Raw genomic sequence first — 17885 nt, 5'->3', positions numbered from 1 at the left:
TTCAGGAGTATATTCAGTATGGTGAATAGCATCTTTGATCATACAAAATCATTCCCTCAATCACTAAGGGGAGACTGTGATGAACCAAAATAGCCATTGACCTGTCCCTTTGTGGAGCAATTGGACATAAACTAAATATAAACAATCCAATTCCCATGCAGTGTTTCACTGTATTTTCCCTGTGGTGTAGGTTTACTGTCTACTTGATGTTGAGTTCATTAACGATCAGCTACAGTTAAATAACTTTGATGGGACTCAACTTCAAATTTAATGAAAGAAAAGAAAAAATACTTGTGAAGCATGCTCCGACTGATAAAATCTTGCTTTTATGTGATTTTAGGTTGTTGAGGTCAATCTGAATTGCTTAAAAGTGTCATCATCATCGTAGGTAGTCCCTCGAAACGAGGATGACATGCTTCCACGCCAAAAAGGGATGAGCTCACAGGTGTTTCAATGAAGGACCTAATATTCCGGATCCCGAACTACATCTTGAAGGGTGGAAGATGCCTGTGCGTGGATTTTTTTTTAAACGTGTGGTGGCCGTTGCACAACAGCCACCACACGGGCTTGATAGAGCTAGGTCTTGGTCCAGTGTATGGACCAAGATACATTGGCAAAAATTTCTGCTAACCACTGTCCTACTGTCTCAGAGCCTCCTTTATCCTAAAAAAATTCAAGTTTCAGATCCTTTTTCTATTTCACACAAGACCACACAATACATCTTTCAGCTCTCTCCACTTCTCTTAAACCATGCCCTTTTATGTTCAGATGGCTGGGGAAAGTCTCTCTCTCCACCCCCCACACCCTCTTCACAGCCCATCACAAAGACAGCCTACTTCCACTTCCGTAATATCACCCATCTCTGCCCCATCTGCCGCTGAAACATTCATTCATGCTTTCGTTACCTATAGACTCAACTATTCCAGTGCTCTTTTGACTGGCCTCCCATCTTCTACCCTTCATAAACAAGCTCATCCAAAACTCTGTTGCCTGTATCCTAACTCGCACCAAGTCTGGTTCACCCATCACCCCTATACTCGCTGAACTACATTGGCTCCTGGTCCAGCAAAGCCTTGATTTTAAAATTCTCATCTTTATGTTCAAATCCCTCCACGTCCTCACACCTCCCTATCCCTATAACCTCCTCTAGCCCTACCAGCCCCCAAGATCTCTGCGTTCCTCCAATTCTGGCCTCTTGTGCATTTCCGGTTTTCATTGATCCACCATTGGCGGCCGTGATTTCAACTGCCGAGGCCCTGTACTCTGGGATTCTCTTTCCAAACCTCTTCGCCTCTCCACCTCTCTTTCTTTAAGACTCTGCTTAAAACCTACCTCTTTGACCAAGTGTATAGTCAACGGTCCTTATGCCTCCTTCTTCAGCTTGGTATTATTTATTTGTCTGATAACACTCCTGTGAAGCACCTTGGGACATTTTACTATGATAAAAGCACTATATAAATGCAAAGTGGTTTTATAAAAAATAACTTGGATCTTGTCAGAGGAATGCTCTTCTTGTGTTCCTACATTGCAAATACATTTCATGACTCATAGCTTAACTCTGATTTAATGGAGAACAAAGCAGAACATTTTGGTTCATGAGATATTTAATTTGCTTATGGGAACTGCTCTTAGCAAACAACACAAATTCAGCTATTGGGTAAAGCCTGAAGTGCAACATAAGGAACATGCTGTTCCATTAACATTTAAAAAATGTGAAGATTGTCTTTTCTTATTCATCAGGACATCCATCAAGTGGGTGACTGTGCAAGCTCAACATCCAAACAAGCTTTATTCAACAATAAGTTTAAGCAACTGCCAAACAGATGGGAGGTCAAGTACACTATCTCTTCCCCCAACCCATCTCTCACCTATATGGAACCCCAAAAAGGATCAGTAGAAAATTGTTATGCTCAAGTTAAACTTCCCTTACACTATTCCCTGACAGTCCCCACCTATGAAAGAACTTGAAACAGGAGCATCATCCACAACTCTGCTGCCCATATGCTGTGGCTCAGTGGGTAGCACACTTGCCTCTGAGTCAGAAGGTTGTGGATTCCAGGGACTTGAGCACATAAATCTAGGCTGACACTCCAATGAGGGAGTGCTGCACTGTCGGAGGTGCCATCTTTCGAATGAGTCGTTAAACCGAGATCCTGTCTGCTCTCTCAGGTGGATGTAAAAGATCCCATGGCACTATTTCGAAGAAGAGCAAGGGAGTCAGCCTCAATATCCTGGCCAATATTATCCCTCAATCAACATAACAAAACAGATTATCTAGTCATTATCACATTGCTGTTTGTGGGAGCTTTGCTGGCTGCCACGTTTCTCACATTACAACAGTGACTATACTCCAAAATTACTTCATTGTCTGTAAAGTGCTTTGAGACGTCTGGTGGTCGTGAAAGGCGCTATATAAAATGCAAGTCTTTAAATGCAAGTCTTTATATCCTAACTCGCTAGGTCAGCGGGACTGTATTCACCTTACAGCACCTATACCAAGTGGGAAAATAGTTGAGGGGGAACACAATTGTCCCACTAATCCATGTGTAAAAGTTTGCCACAGCATCCTCTGCAAAGGTGAGGCAAGGTATATGTCTGATGGGTACAAGGTCAGAGCTGTCAATATTGGAGAAATATAGGAGTTATATTTGAGATTTGTAAAAGTGACAGATTGGAAACCTGTAAATCAAAATAAGTTATGTTTTTAAACTAAAATGAATGATTGCAGCTCTAAATGGATGGAATTCGGTCGACCTGCAAGAGGGACAAATAACCTTTCCATCAGAGTGGAGTAATTGCATCCTACCAAATGGACGATTAAGCATGGAGAAATTGCTGTATATGGATGTCCATCAGTCTTTTACATTAAGAGGGCTTCTTGTTTGGGTGTGATTTTGTAAGGATTTCCTGGTTTGGTAGTTCAGAAATAAAACCAACAATTGCTTCACATCTACAGCCACAGTGGGATGAAGCAAAATAGTGTTAGTTTCGACAGGTCAATATTCTCAGTGGAAACCTGTGCTTGGAGGGAGTGTGGTTCAAAGATGGAACTACAACAGTGTAGCAGAGATTCTCTAACCCACGCTCCTTATGGGCACGGCTCCTCATTGGCAGCAGGGTATTGGTGAATTTATCTGACTTCATAAAGGAAAATTAATGGAAAATATATTATACTTTTAATATCTGCAATGTTCTGTGAAAATAATATGTTTTTGCTTTAATTTTCATTAGATTCGGCATTGATTACATTGAGGCTTCTGTCGATCGTAGTTCTGCAAGGTTTGCATTCTTGGGAAGTTAGCTTAAACCATTAATGAGATGCTCATGGTCTGCGCTGGCCAACCAAGAGCTATCCAGCCTAATCCCAATTTCCAGCTCTTGGTCCGTAGCTCTGTAGGTTACGGCACTTTAAGTGCACATGATTCTCTCCTGTCACTCCAGTCTTTATTTAATGATATTGTGACATTGTCTTTCATGCAAGAATGTATTTAAATTGATAAAATAGCAAAACTTTATAATAAAGTCAGAGTTGGCAATTCAGAAGCGTTTTTATTTTTCTCTACAGGATGTTATTGAATATATTTTAAATGGGATGAACTGTATCCTTCAATGTGCTTTGCTCTGTATGTGAGGAAGACCTCAAACTGTGAGTGACGGTCACGAATAGATTGTAAAGATCTTGCAGTTGGGTAAACTTTATTTTTCCTGGGTTCCATTTTTAAAAATTCATTCACAAGATATGGGTGTCGCTGGCAAGGCCAGCATTTATTGCCCTTGCGAAGGTGGTGGTGAGCCGCCGCCTTGAATCTCAGCAGTCCATGTGGTGAAGTACTCCCACAGTGCTGTTATCCAGGGAGTTCCAGGATTTTGACCCAGTGATGATGAAGGAACGACGACCCATTTCCACGTCAGGATGGTGTGTGACTTAGAGGGGAACTTGGAGGTGGTGATCATAGAATCATAGAAATTCATAGCACGGAAGGAGGCCATTTCGGCCCATCATGTCCGCGCTGGCCGACCAAGAGCTATCCAGCCTAATCCCACTTTCCAACTCTTGGTCTGTAGCCCTTGAGGTTACGGCATTTCCAAGTATCTTTTAAATGTGGTGAGTGTTCCTACCTCTACCACCTTCTGGGTGAAGACATTTCCCCTTATATCTCCTCTAAACCTCCCCCCAATTACTTTAAATCTATGCCCCCTAGTTGTTGACCCCTCTGCCAAGGGAAACAGGTCCTTCCTATCCACTCTATCCAGGCCCCTCATAATTTTATACATCTCAGTCAGGTCTCCCCTTAGCCGCCTCCAAAGAAAACAAACCCAGCATCTCCAATCTTTACTCATAGCCAAAATTCTCCAGTCCAGGCAACATTCTTGTAAATCTCCTCTGCATCCTTTCCAGTGCAATCACATCTTTCCTGTAATGTGGTGACCAGAACTGCACACAGTACTCCAGCTGCAATCTAGCAGTATTTTATACAGTTCTAGCATAACCTCCTTACTCTTGTATTCTGTGCCTCGACTAATAAAGGCAAGTATTCCATATGCCTTCCTCACCACCTTATCTACCTGGCCTGCACTCCAAGGTTCCTTTGTTCCTCTACACTTTTTAGTATTGTAGCATTTAATGTGTATTCCCTTGCCTTGTTAGACCTCCCCAAATGCATTATCTCACACTTCTCCAGATTGAATTCCATTTGCCATTGTTCTGCCCATCTGACCAGTAAATTGATATCTTCCTGCAGTCCGCTGCTTTCTTTTTCATTATCAACCACACAGCCTATTTTAATGTCATCTTCCAACTTCTTAATCATACCCCCAACATTTAAGTCATTGATTTAAACCACTTGCTGCCCTTGTCCTTCTAGATGGTAGAGGTTGCAGATTTGGGAGATGATGTTGAAGAAGCCTTGGCAAATTACCGCAGAGCATCTTCAAGATGGGGGACACTGCAGCCAAGGTGCGCCGGCTAACATTAGCTTTGGCTCAGGCATTTTGAGTAGGAGATTTCCCTGCAATGATGGGATTAAGAGAAGTGTTGACTATACTGCATTCTCTCTCCACAAATTCTATCTCCTGTTTTTGTAAGTTCACAATGCCATTTATTCTGTAATTTGTTAACCTGGCCACTTCTATTTTCTTGTGGACTTCAATTTACAGTTGGCAGCATAAGCTCCAGACTTTCTCCGGAGTGGATACTCTTGGATTTAGAATCATTAATGTTTTCCAAATTCTGCTTAGGTGAGCTGAGGAAAAAATTGGAATCATAGAATTATAGAATGCTTACAGCACAGGAGGAGGCCATTCAGCCTGTTGAGCCTGTGCTGGCTCTCTGCAAGAGCACTTCAGCTAGTCCCACTCCCACTCCCTCGCCGTTTCCCCGTAGCCCTGCAATTTTTTTTTCCTTCAGGTCCTTATCCAATTTCCTTTTGAAAGCCACAATTTGCCTTCATTACCCCGACAGGCTGTGAATTCCAGATCCTAACCACTCACTGCATAAAAAGGTTTTCCCTCACACCTTTGGTTCTTTTGCCAATCACCTTAAATCTATGTCCTCTGGTTCTCGACCCTTCTGCCAATGGCAACTGTTTCTCTCTATCTACTCTGTGTCGATCCCCCATGATTTTGTACACCTTCATCAAATCTTCTCTCACCATTTCAGATCTAAGGAGAACAACCTCAGCTTCTCCAGTCTATCCACATAACTGAAGTCCCTCATCGCTTGAACCATTCTTGTCAATCTTTTCTACACCGTCTCTTAAAGCCTTCACATCCTTCCTAAAGTGTGGTGCCCAGAATTGGGCGCAATACTCCAGTTGAGACCGAACCAGTGTTTTATAAATGTTCATCATAACTTCCTTGCTTTTGTATATGCCTCTATTTGTGAAGCCTAGGATCTCGTATGCTTTTTTAACCACTTTCTCAAACTGCTCTGCCACCTTCAATAATTTGTGCACATATACCTCTAGGTCTCTCTGTTCATGCACCCCCTTTAGAATTGTACCCTTTAGTTTATATTGCCTCTCCTCGTTCTTCCTACCAAAATGTATTACTTAGAACTTTTCTGCGTTAAATTTCATCTGCCACATGTCCGCCCATTCCACCAGCCTGTCTTCTTGATGTCTATCATTATCTTCCTCACTGTTCACTATACTTTCAATTTTTGTGTCATTTGCAAATTTGGAATTGTGCCCTAATCATCCCAGATCCTCAGGTTCAAGCACCCAGGAGTCGTTGGCCATGGCCCCCTCTGAGGTCCCCACATGAGCAGCAGCAGCCTTCTCCCAGCTCTGCTCATACCACTGGGGCAGCATCTTGTAATAATAGCAGTTATGTACGTGATACATTCAATTATTTAGTGGATAGAGTAAGGGTTCTCCCTTGATCTTACTATGGGTTACTAAGACTCTAGGCAGTTTTGTCCATTGATAATTGTAGGGGGTGTGAGTTCTGCTTATAGGAGTGGGCGGTGAAGCTGAACGTGAGAAAATATCTAACATAAATAAAATCCTGGAAACATGATATTGAGTTTCCATTGTATCCAATCAGTCATACTGGTACTGTAGGTCAGTAGCTAAGGGTACGTGTGCAGTTTTGAATGTGTATGCTCATTTACTGCAATTTATTTTGTGACTTTGGCCATGATATCGGGGGTAAGCAGTGCCAAAAGCACATTACTTCCCTTTATGAGGAGCTGCAATAACAGCCTGCCTGTGGCCAGATCCAACTGGCAATTACAGATCACCAGCATGAGCTGTTTATATTTTCCAGTGGCAATTGTTATGAGATATCAGCTGAATTTCCTGTACTAGAAAACTTTTGTTGCCTCCAATGGTAGAAGCATTGGGTCACTTATACTATCAAGTTAGCTCTGACAGTGCTCTTACTAAATATAAAATCTGTTGTTTTGAGGCCGATTCAAGGGAATGAGAAGGATAATCTATTACATTAACAATAAACATTTCTTGCTTTATAACTTATATGCTTATTTGAACATTCAGATGAATACTGTTTTTCTTTTAATCAACTTATCAATAACCGAAGGAAACGGTGAGGCACAGTTTGGATTTCAGAAACATTTTTAAAATGTTGAGATTGGAATTTATGTCATGGGATGCCAGTATTTGCAATCATCTGAAATTTCTCTGCTATTTTAATGGAGGTGTTAGCACGTATATTTTAGACTAGTCAGGGCCTCTGTTAAAATCGCAGAGACAAATTTCGGGCAAAAGCTTTCACATTTGTACGTAAGCTTGTAATGTTGTAGCTCCACACTGTGGATGTGGACGTATTGTGTTACTGCAACTAAAGGTGAATAAATGAGTCAGCTGACCAGAAGGTTCCTGAACTTCTGAGATGCTATCTGCCATTATAGAAAGCTGTGTGTGCTGTGCTCTGTGAATACATCACAGTTAGTGTGCCGTGGTATTATTCAGGACCTACATGTTACTTAAAGGTGGGATGACAGAATGTTCTTCAATGGATCATGTTGCCATTTCCGTGGAGTAAAAAATAATACGTAAATTCTCCGTTTCTTCAGTGGTAATTTATCCATCAAGCAACCAAACCTCTTGGGTTTTAATCTGGTGAAACCTTTGCACGTTGCCTTATGTTTGACGGGGCTTGAATTACTTGCAGCATATTTGATGATAATCACACTTGGCCTTTTGTTTCATCCTTCCAGGGATTTATTCTGTAAAGGCTGAGTATTAATAGTGTAATTAGGCATATCCTATAAAATGGAACCAGCACTTGTTCCTTATCCCACATGGCAGGAACTATTACTCATTTTCTGCCTTTTCCTACAAGGCTTAGAACTAATTAGTCATTTAACAGCACTCTGAGTTCACGCTTTTTATTATCACTCATCATCCAGCTGTGATTGAGGAGATTAGTGCTCGAAGATGCACAACAAGTTACTATGTGAGAATTTTAGCTGAAATAAATGTTTGAGTGAATTCATATGCTAATGAATACAAGCTTAAGCATGGTATAATTGCTGAATCTGACATTCCGTTGTAGAATGGAAATGAATCATTGGCATTCAGTTCCTAATTTTGTTAATTCTGTTGAAACTCATATTGTTCTCGAATATAATTATACTGAAGAAGTTATACATGATTTACACCTGTAATAAACTGTGTAACTTTTATGTGCTTTAGTGTAACAGCCCTTGATTATATTGCACTGCTGCCATTCAATGTAGTTTCATGATGCAAAGGGAGTTTTACATTTTTACCAAAGCACCGAGTCTCACCACCTCAAATAGGTTTCCTACAGGCCTCCAGATGCAAAATGGAACTGGCAGCAAATGTAAATGGCCATCACATGTGGATGCTACTGGCTACTATTTTGTTATGTCCTTCAGTTATCTAGGCTCCCAGCCTGCCTGTACTGCCAGCAAGGCTTATTTTATATTGCTTATCTATATGGGCCACCTATGGTATTGGGCAAGGTCCAGCAGTTGAAAACATGAAGTTGTCAATGTGACTTTAGAACAATTGCACAATTCCTTCGTGGTTGCTGCTGGTGCCTTAAATCCACCCCACAAAGTAAACTAGGTGAATTCAGAGCACCGGGAACCATGCACTCCACAAATCTAAATTAGTATTCAGTGTGAATGTGGATAAAAAAATTTAAGGGCCAAAGAATTGTGACTTCATCCAATTTATGAACATTCTTGTGCAGTTAAAGCTTCAAACATCGAAGATTTGTACATAAGGGGATTTCCCTTGTCCTTCACTAGATTGTCAGTTACAAAATGGACTACTAAATTTTTGATTTGATGTCTGAACTTTTTTGTCAGAATTTATCATTTTCTTTTGGGGGTTTAGTTGTAAAGCCAGTTAATATAAATGCATTATCTGCCATAGGTAGAGCAAGGAGAGCTGTCTGATCAGTATCCCGACAGACTAATATCTGATTGTCCACTATGTTTCTATGTTTCTATGAAAGGGCAGGATATTAAGATTTTTCAGCATGCTTAATATCTGGAGAACAAATCTATGACAAGTTGGAATCTTCGGTAACTGATTATCTCCAAGAAATCTATGCAGGTCAGGTGCACTGCATGAAGCGTAAAATGTAACCAGATGAAAATAGATGAAAACCCACTTGAGTATTCCTTCTATAGGATTTGAAAACCATTTCACTTTAATGTCATCAATTTACATTGAGATTTCTATTGTATCAGCCAAACAGATACTATTTTCTTTTCAGAGTAAAATAAAGCATAATTTGTACTGTTGTTTAGCTCACAATAAAGTATAACAAAATAAACACTCATTAATAAATGCAACACAGATTAACTCTGCTGTTTATTACATGGGAATGAGTGCAAAGTCAGAAACCTCAGCTGACATTACAAAATACATGAAAATTCATGTATGTAGCGATGTTTTAGCATTTTATCAGTTATAATTAAACTTGTATTGTAACTCTTATTAATATGTTTTAAACTAATGTAATGTATGATATCATGTGTGCACTGGGTATGAATAGTTGTGTAGCAAATTACCATTAAATCTGTCAGTTTTTTGTCTACCAAAATGAAAACATGTCTGCAACTAGCCTTTATCAGAAAGTAGAATGCACAAATGTTAGCTGTTTATCTCCCATATCATACTACATAATGATAAAAACAGTGCTATTTTCTGCTGTTCTGTGATGCATGCACCAGCCATCCAAGTCTGACACTGAATTTACAAGTTTCCACAACTTGGCAGACTTCTACAACAATGGCCTGGATTTTGCTGTTTAGAGTGAAGGAACGGCACTCACCGTTCATCACACTGAAAGCTGCCCACAGACATTTCTGGACTTTTTGGGTAACAACTTGCGGTATTTAGAGATAATTTCCAATGTAGCACAATCTGCAGGGGATCTGGGGTGTGTGTTAGCCAAGAATCCTCACTGACGCACGCATTATAAAATCATGTACATAAAGCAAAATAAAGAGAGGGAAAGAAAGATGGGATTGAAAGAGAGTTAAGACACAAAGAAAAAGTTTAAAAAAAAATTAATTCTAACTTTTTTTAAATCTCCAACACTAAATAAATTCTGAAGGAATGAGACTCTACACTTGTAAAAATTAAATTTTCAATGCCAGAGGGATTGTTTGGCAGTAATTATGACTTATCAGCAATATTCTCTTCAAGCTGTCAGTCCATTGCAGCCCAGGGCCAGCTTTTCTAATGTTAAATTTTGCGCATACGCGAAACTGTGAATGGGGCAGGTAGCCCCTTAAAGGGGTCGCGCACCCAAAAAGAATCGGGGGAACATTGCTTATCACGCCATTAAAAATTCACTTTCACCTGAATGCACCAGCCATAACTTTTTCTGACATGTTTAGTGGGTAAGTAATAGATAAGTTCAGCTTACTGTCTTATTACCATTGTTAAAGTCTCTGTCCCTTCCTGACACTTGATTTTACCCAAATCGATACTCTGCAGGTGGTGGAAGCAGATTCAGTAATAACTTGCAAAGTGGAATTGGATTAATACTTGAAAAGGAAATATTTGCAGAGCTATGGGGAAAGAGCAGAAGCATGGAACTAACTGGATTGCTCTTTGAAAAAGCTGGCACAGACTTGATGGGCCGAATGGCCGCCTTCTATGCTGTACTATTTTATGATTCTATGATTCATACAGATGGTGCCAAATTCAATTGGTCATCTGTGCCAGGTTAGTTGATCTCGGGCAGGGCAGCACTGGGATCATTACAATTGGTGTAAATGGCAGCCAGACCTCCTGTTCCTAATTGTTATTCAGTGATCTGCGTTAGGAAATATAAATGCGTAGATGTTGATTTGAGGACAAGATCACGCATGGCTGTGATGTTTCTGTGATGGATCAGTAATCTGCCAGCTTATATTGTTGATGCCATTGTGAATGGTCACTTGAGTGAGATGTGAAGAGCTGCTTCTGCCCATGGAAGCATGCCATTGTTACTTAGCACAAAGCCAGTGGCATTGCAGCCTTCACTGTAGTGCAAATCCTATGTGGACTATTTCACCTTGGCTCACACTGATGCCTTACAAGCTGAAACTACTCTCTGGTTTGAATAAGACATTACCATGCACCCAGACCGATGAAGCAAGACCTGGAAGAAGGCCAGTATAGCAGGTAGAGAAATTCAGGCAAAGGTCATCCATTTAAACAATCTGAATCAGCTTTCTTGGCCAAAATCCAAACTGTGTAGAACACTTGCCAAAATATGTAGTGTACTAGAAAAAAAATAAATTAAAATCATCTTGCATGAGTATGTGAATTTCTGAATCTTTTGGGGCAGATTGGTAATGAATTAAATTTTAGATTTTTTTCCATTTCTAATAGAAATGGGTTCTTGCCTTGCCTTGTGGATGACCCAAGTAACAAAACTAAAGATTCTTCCATTGAGGCAAGATAGTTATTTTGTGTAAAGTCTATGTGCTAAAAGCCACATTCTGCCCGAGTCTGAGTAACTCTTGTAAGCTTTAGCACTAACTCTTGGTGGTTTTTCTTAGTAATTCTGCCATTGTGAGATGGAATGTAGCTCTGCACGTTTCCTTTGGTGAGGGGAGGGGTGTTTGATAATTGCTATCATCATATACCCACTCAAGCCCCCTGCATATACCATAAGTTTAGCACGGACAGCGGTGGTACAAGTAGTCTATGGAGAGTGGAGGAAACCTGAACACAAAATATATTGTTAGATTTCTCACTATTTACAATAATCATTCACCTTTGAAGATTTCCTCCACGACATCATCATCATCATCATAGTCAGTCCCTCGAAATCGAGAAAGACTTGCTTCCACTCTAAAAATGAGTTCTCGGGTGACTGTATAGTTCAATACGAGAATTACAGTCTCTCACAGGTGGGACAGACAGTCGTTGTTTGCCACACGCTCCTTCCGCTGCCTGCGCTTGTTTTCTGCATGCTCTCGGGGCGAGACTTGTGGTGCTCAGCGCCCTCCCGAATGCTCTTCCTCCACTTAGGGAGGTCTTGGGCCAGGGATTCCCAGATGCCAGTGGGGATGCTGCACTTTATGAAGGAGGCTTTGAGGGTGTCCTTAAAACGTTTTCTCTGTGCACCTGGGGCTCGCTTGCCATGTAGGAGTTCCGAATAGAGTGCTTGCTTTGGGAGTCTCGGGCGGGCCACATCGTCCGCATGCCCGACACAACGGAGCTGGTCAAGTGTGGTCAGTGCTTCGATGGTGGGGATGTTGGCCTGATGGAGAACACTCACGTTGGTGCGTCTATCCTCCCAGATGATTTGCAGGATCTTGCAGATAACACGACATGGGAATGTCGGAACAGGAGTAGGCCATTTAGCCTCTCGAGCCTCTTCCGCCATTCATTGAGATCATGGCTGATTAGTGATCTAACTCAACATACCTGCTTTGCCCATATCCTTTAATATCTTTGGTTAACAAAAATCTATCAATCTCCGATTTAAAATTAACAATTGATCAAGCATCAATTGCCGTTTTCGAAAGAGAGTTTCAAACTTCTATCACCCGTTGTGTGTAGAATTGTCTTCTAACTTCACTCTTGAAATGCCTGAATATAATTTTTAGACTGTCTCCCTTGTCCCATACTCCCAACCAATGGAAATAATTTCTTTCTAGTATCTTGAAAACTTCAATAAAATCACTCCTTAATCTTCCAAATTCCAGGGAATACATCCTTCGTTTGTGTAATCTCTCCTTGTAACTTAACCTTCGGAGTCCAGGTGTCATTCTGGTAAATCTACGCTGCACTCCCTCCAAGGCCAATATCTCCTCCTTGTGGTGTGGTACCAAGAACTGCTCACAGGTGTGGTCTAACCAGCGCGTTGTATAGCTGTAGCATAACTTCTACCTCCTTATATTTTTCCTCTGGATATAACGTCCAGCATTCCATTAGCCTTTTTGATTATTTTCTGTACATTTTAATGATCTATGCACATGGATCCCTAAGTCTGTTTGGACCTCCACTGTTTTTAGCTTTTCACCATTTAGAAAGTACTCTGATCTATCCTTTTTTGGCCCAAAATGGATGACCTCACATTTGGCTACATTGAAATCCATTTGCTATCATTTTGCCTGTTCGCGTAATCTCTGTCACATGCTTCCATCTGCACTGCTTACAATGCCGCGTATTTTTGTGCCATAAGCAAACTTCGACATGTGGTTTTCTATCCCCTCACTTAAGTCATTAATAAATATAGTGAATAGTTGAGACCCCAACACAGATCCTTGCAGGATACCAGCAGTTACATCCTGCCTATTAGAGTACCATATAGCCATGCTGTCTGCTTACCCACATAACTCAAAGGTTTGCATTCAGCTGTCAGCACCAGGTGTTGCAATTCAATATGACAACATTCTATTCTTCCTTGACCAAACCTGAAGAACAATAAGAGTTCTGGAACTATTGGGAATTGTATTAGAATATAAATCACATTCATGATATAACGGTCGCTTTCTGGTACAGGTTGAACCTCCCTTATTCGGCACCCTCGGGACCTGGCCTGTGCCGGATGAGGAGAGGTCAGCGGCGTTGTGGGGCGGGGGGAGGGAGGAGGTCTGCTGCCCAAGCAGGCCCAGCGGACCCGAAGAGTCGGAGCGGGTCCGAGGACGCGGCTCGCCGGGTCGGCCTGACCCTCCAGAAGGAGCACTGAGCGGAGGAGTGGCCGGCCCGAGGACTGTGGCTGCAGGAGTTCCAGTTGGGCGAGGAGAATGAGGCAGCCGGTAACCCCAACGTCGAGGAAAAAGATAGCGGCAAAGCGAAAATCTTGTCGGGTGGTGGGGGGGGTTTAAACATATATATTTTTTTAACTTTTAGCAAGCTTTTATTTATAATTGAATTCAAAATATAATTATTAGTAGTACAGATTGAACCTCTCTTCTCTCCCCTGCCCCCCGCCCCCCCACTGACTTGAATACCCACTGTCAAGGCCACTTAGGCAATCAGTGCCTTCAGAACCAGACTTGAGGAAGGAGTCTCCATCTTCAGGAGAGCAGAGAATATTGGTGAGAATGAAAAAAAATTATCTGCGCATGCGCCCCCCCCCACCCCCACCACCAGGCTGGGAATTATGTCGGATGAGGAGTGGTGCCAGATAAGGGAGGTTTAACCTGTATCATGCAATAACACTTAGATGGCTCTTTAACAATTTTTCATGTTGCTGAATTTTTTTGTGAAAAATCAAACTTCAGTCCTCACTAATTGGTTAATTTAACTCTGCTTGCCTTATAGCCATGCTGACTGTCTACCTATATAAATAAAAATTTGCTTCCAGCATGTCACAGTTTGTGTATAGCGTCATTTTGATTGGCTTAAATAACCATTATATATTTAGTTAACCATGCTTATTTTACTCTAATTATTTACTTTCTGCTAGACAATGAGGAACCAACGACCCCCCAAAAATCTACCAATCAAATCATTCAATTTTTTCTTAGGATTTTGGTCATGTTGTTTCCTTAGCCAGCAGTCTAGAAAATGTAAAAATATATAATTTACAATATAAAATGCACAAAAACCTAATTCACAAAAAATCTTAACAGACAAAAAAAAAATTGACAGGAACTGAGGAGCAGAAGTCAGACTGATCTAAAGAGCGATTTTTGGTCTAAGTTGGGAATTCATGAGATGACCGTTAGTGAGTATCTGGGTTAAATCCTTTTAGTTTGTAGATTGCTGAGGTGCAATTGCTTTAAACCGCAGAGTGCTGAAGTTAGTATTGAATGACTGGCTGCTGGATGTTATTATATAATTTCAGCTGAACACAAAAGACACAAATTATGTTTAATGATTTGAGTCACATGGCTATTATTTTCAAAACCTTACTTTATGTACTGTCAAGAACAACTTGTGATGGATAAGCTGTTTGAAGTTCAGCTTGGTTGGACATGACACTAAGATTGTACACTGTCCAGTTCAGTCTGAAGAAGTAATTTGGGAAAAGGATGGAATATGGGCAAGTGTATGGTATTTTTAAGCTGATTAAGGACAAAATAAAATGGCAGCTGAAAAGCTTTTCAAAAATATTTTGTGATTTCATTGATTATTCTTTGTTTTATTGGGTGACGCTAACTGATACTTGGTAATTGGTCATTTTAATGCGTCCTTGCGAATTCTAGTTTGATACTTTTCATTCTGTGGCTAATTATTAGTTGATAAGTCATGAAAAGGATACTTGAGCCAATTAAAGAAAGAAAAGAAAGACTTGGATTTATATAGAACCTTTCACGACCACTGGACAGCTCAAAGCACTTTACAGCCAATTAAGTACTTTTGGAGTGTAGTCACTGTAATGCATTTGCTTCATTGTTTCTTTGCTTAAGAATTCATAGCAATACATTGCTATTAAGAACTAGTTGGTTTATTAGCAAAATGTTTAACAATCACACTACACATGACCAGTTCATCCACCAGGTTCACAACCACCTGCCTCATTCTGGATCCCCCGAGCCCAACTGGCTGGGGTTTTAATGAGTCTTGTGAACATCACGTGACTGGCTAAGCCACTCCCAACTCAACAGCTCAACAAACTTAATTCACAAAAATTCTTAATCGACAAAAAGAAATTGAGGAACTGAGGATCAGAAATCAAACTGATCTAAAGAGCCAGACTGATCTAAAGAGATTTTTGGTCTGAGTTGGGAATTCATGAGATGACCATTAGTGAGTATATGGGTTAAATCCTTTTCGTTTATAGATTGCTGAGGTGCAATTGCTTTAAACCGCAGAGTGCTGAAGTTGGTATTGAGTAACTGGGTGTTATTGTATAATTTCAGCTGAACACAAAAGACACAAATTATGTTTAATGATGTGAGTCATATGGTTATTATTTTCAAAACCTTACTCTATATACTGTCAAGAACAACTTGTGATGGATAAGCTTTTTGAAGTTCAGCTTGGTTGGACATGACACTAAGGCTGTACACTGTCCAGTTCAGTCTGAAGAAGCACACAAATAGGTGCATTCTTACAGTCACTGACCATTTCTAGTATGAAGAACATCTGCTCAAAGTAAGTGGTGGAAAAATAACGGTGTGCTGCTTGGCTTCGCAGAAGCAGGAAGATGCCCGCCAAAGGTCCTTGGCAATCCGTCCAGGTTTTTGGGCGAAAGAAAACAGCAAATGCTGTTGCCCACTGAAAAAGAGGAAATGGCCTTATAAAAGTAAATGGAAGGCCTCTGGAACAGATTGAACCAACAACTTTACAGTACAAACTGTTGGAACCAGTTCTACTGTTGGGCAAAGAAAGATTTGCTGGAGTCGACATAAGAGTTCATGTGAAGGGCAGTGGTCATGTAGCTCAACTCTATGCTATCTGTCAATCCATTTCTAAAGCATTGGCATACTACCAGAAATATGTAGATGAAGCTTCCAAGAAGGAGATCAAGGACATCCTCGTACAGTATGATAGGACCTTGCTGGTTGCTGAACCTCGTCGTTGTGAGGCCAAGAAATTTGGTGGACCTGGTGCCCATGCACGTTACCAGAAATGTTAACGTAAAATGTTTTTTTGATTGCAGCAAATAAATATGTAACTGTCAAAAATAAATAAATAAATAACGGCGTGCTAACGACGCACACCATTACTAATTGCAAATCGTCCAGCAAGTTCAGGGGATTCAGAAATGAGCTGTGAATCTCCAGAACTTGATGGCCGATTTACGCCGCTCTGCCCTTTGCTTTGTTGTCACCCCATTATTTTTAAGAACTTGCTGGATTTTCACATTAATTGTCCATTACAGTCTGGTAATTAAGAGCATTTTAACAATATGATAATTGTTAATGTAATGCCAATCTACCGCTCTGGCCTAAAATGGGAACAATTTAAAGTGTTCAATCTCATTCCTGCATGTAGTCAATTAGATGTTAAAAATGTTTTTTTTTCCTTTCTCTCTTTTTTTTCTCTCCCTTAATCCAATCTTTCTTTTCCTCTCTTTGTTTTATTTTCTGTAACTGACTCTTAATTCATCCACTCTAAATCACCCTCCTTTTCTGTCATTCCTCAGTTTCTTTCTCAGTCATTAAATCTCATTGGTTAAGGAGACTGTTGGTCCCCCCACTGCCTCTCAGTTAACTAAGGTCCCAGATGCCCCCTTGCCCTTGCCACATTGTTATCAGCTCGCACTTCCAGCACATTACGACACAAAAATGTCTCGAGTTGAAGGGTTCAGAAGAAAGTCTAATTAACTAGCGAGATGCCCTGCTGCAGATAGATCTGGCCCATATAGTTTTATAGTGCACACCTGGGTTTGAGGCCTATTTCACGATCTTAAAAAGGTACATTTTATATAAAGCACATTAAAGAATTTAGAATCATAGAATGAAAGAAAGACTTGCTTTTATGTAGCACCTTTCACGACCACCGGATGACTCAAAGCGCTTTCCAGCCAATGAAGTACTTTTGGAGCGTAGTCACTATTGTAATGTGGGAAACACAGCAGCCAATTTGCGCACAGCAAGCTCTCAGAAATAGCAATGTGATCATGGGCAGATAATCTGTTTTAGTGATGTTGATTGAGGGATAAATATTGGCCAGGACATCAGGGATAACTCCCCTGCTCTTCTTCGAAATAGGATCTTTTGCTTCCACCTGAGAGAGCAGATGGGACCTCGGTTTAACGTCTCATCTGAAAGACGGCCCCTCCAACATGCAGCGCACTCTCAGCACTGCACTGGAGTGTCAGCCTAGATTTATGTGCTCAAGTCCCTAGAGTGGGACTTGAACCCGTAATCTTCTGACTCCGAGGCGAGTGTACCATCCATTGAGCCACAGCTGACACATGATAGCACAGAGGGGGGCCATTTGACGCATTGTGCCAGTACCAGCTCTTTGAAAAAGCTGACCAATTAGTCCCGCTCCCCTGCTCTTTTCCCCACAGCCCTGAAAATATTTCCTTTG

General features: G+C 40.9%; 1 protein-coding gene and 1 pseudogene across 3 annotated transcripts in view; both read left to right on the top strand.

The window, feature by feature from the left end:
* The window catches only part of LOC139227872 (TBC1 domain family member 22B-like), a 498740-nt gene that overhangs the window by 207752 nt on the left and 273103 nt on the right, over positions 1–17885 (top strand). The window lies entirely within an intron of this gene.
* Positions 16037–16482, top strand: LOC139228287 (small ribosomal subunit protein uS9-like; annotated as a pseudogene).

Source organism: Pristiophorus japonicus, chromosome 17 (assembly GCF_044704955.1).
Source record: "Pristiophorus japonicus isolate sPriJap1 chromosome 17, sPriJap1.hap1, whole genome shotgun sequence".
In the NCBI taxonomy this organism is placed as follows: domain Eukaryota; kingdom Metazoa; phylum Chordata; class Chondrichthyes; family Pristiophoridae; genus Pristiophorus; species Pristiophorus japonicus.
Note: the sequence above shows the minus strand (reverse complement) of the source record. Positions and strands in the feature narration are given on the sequence as shown.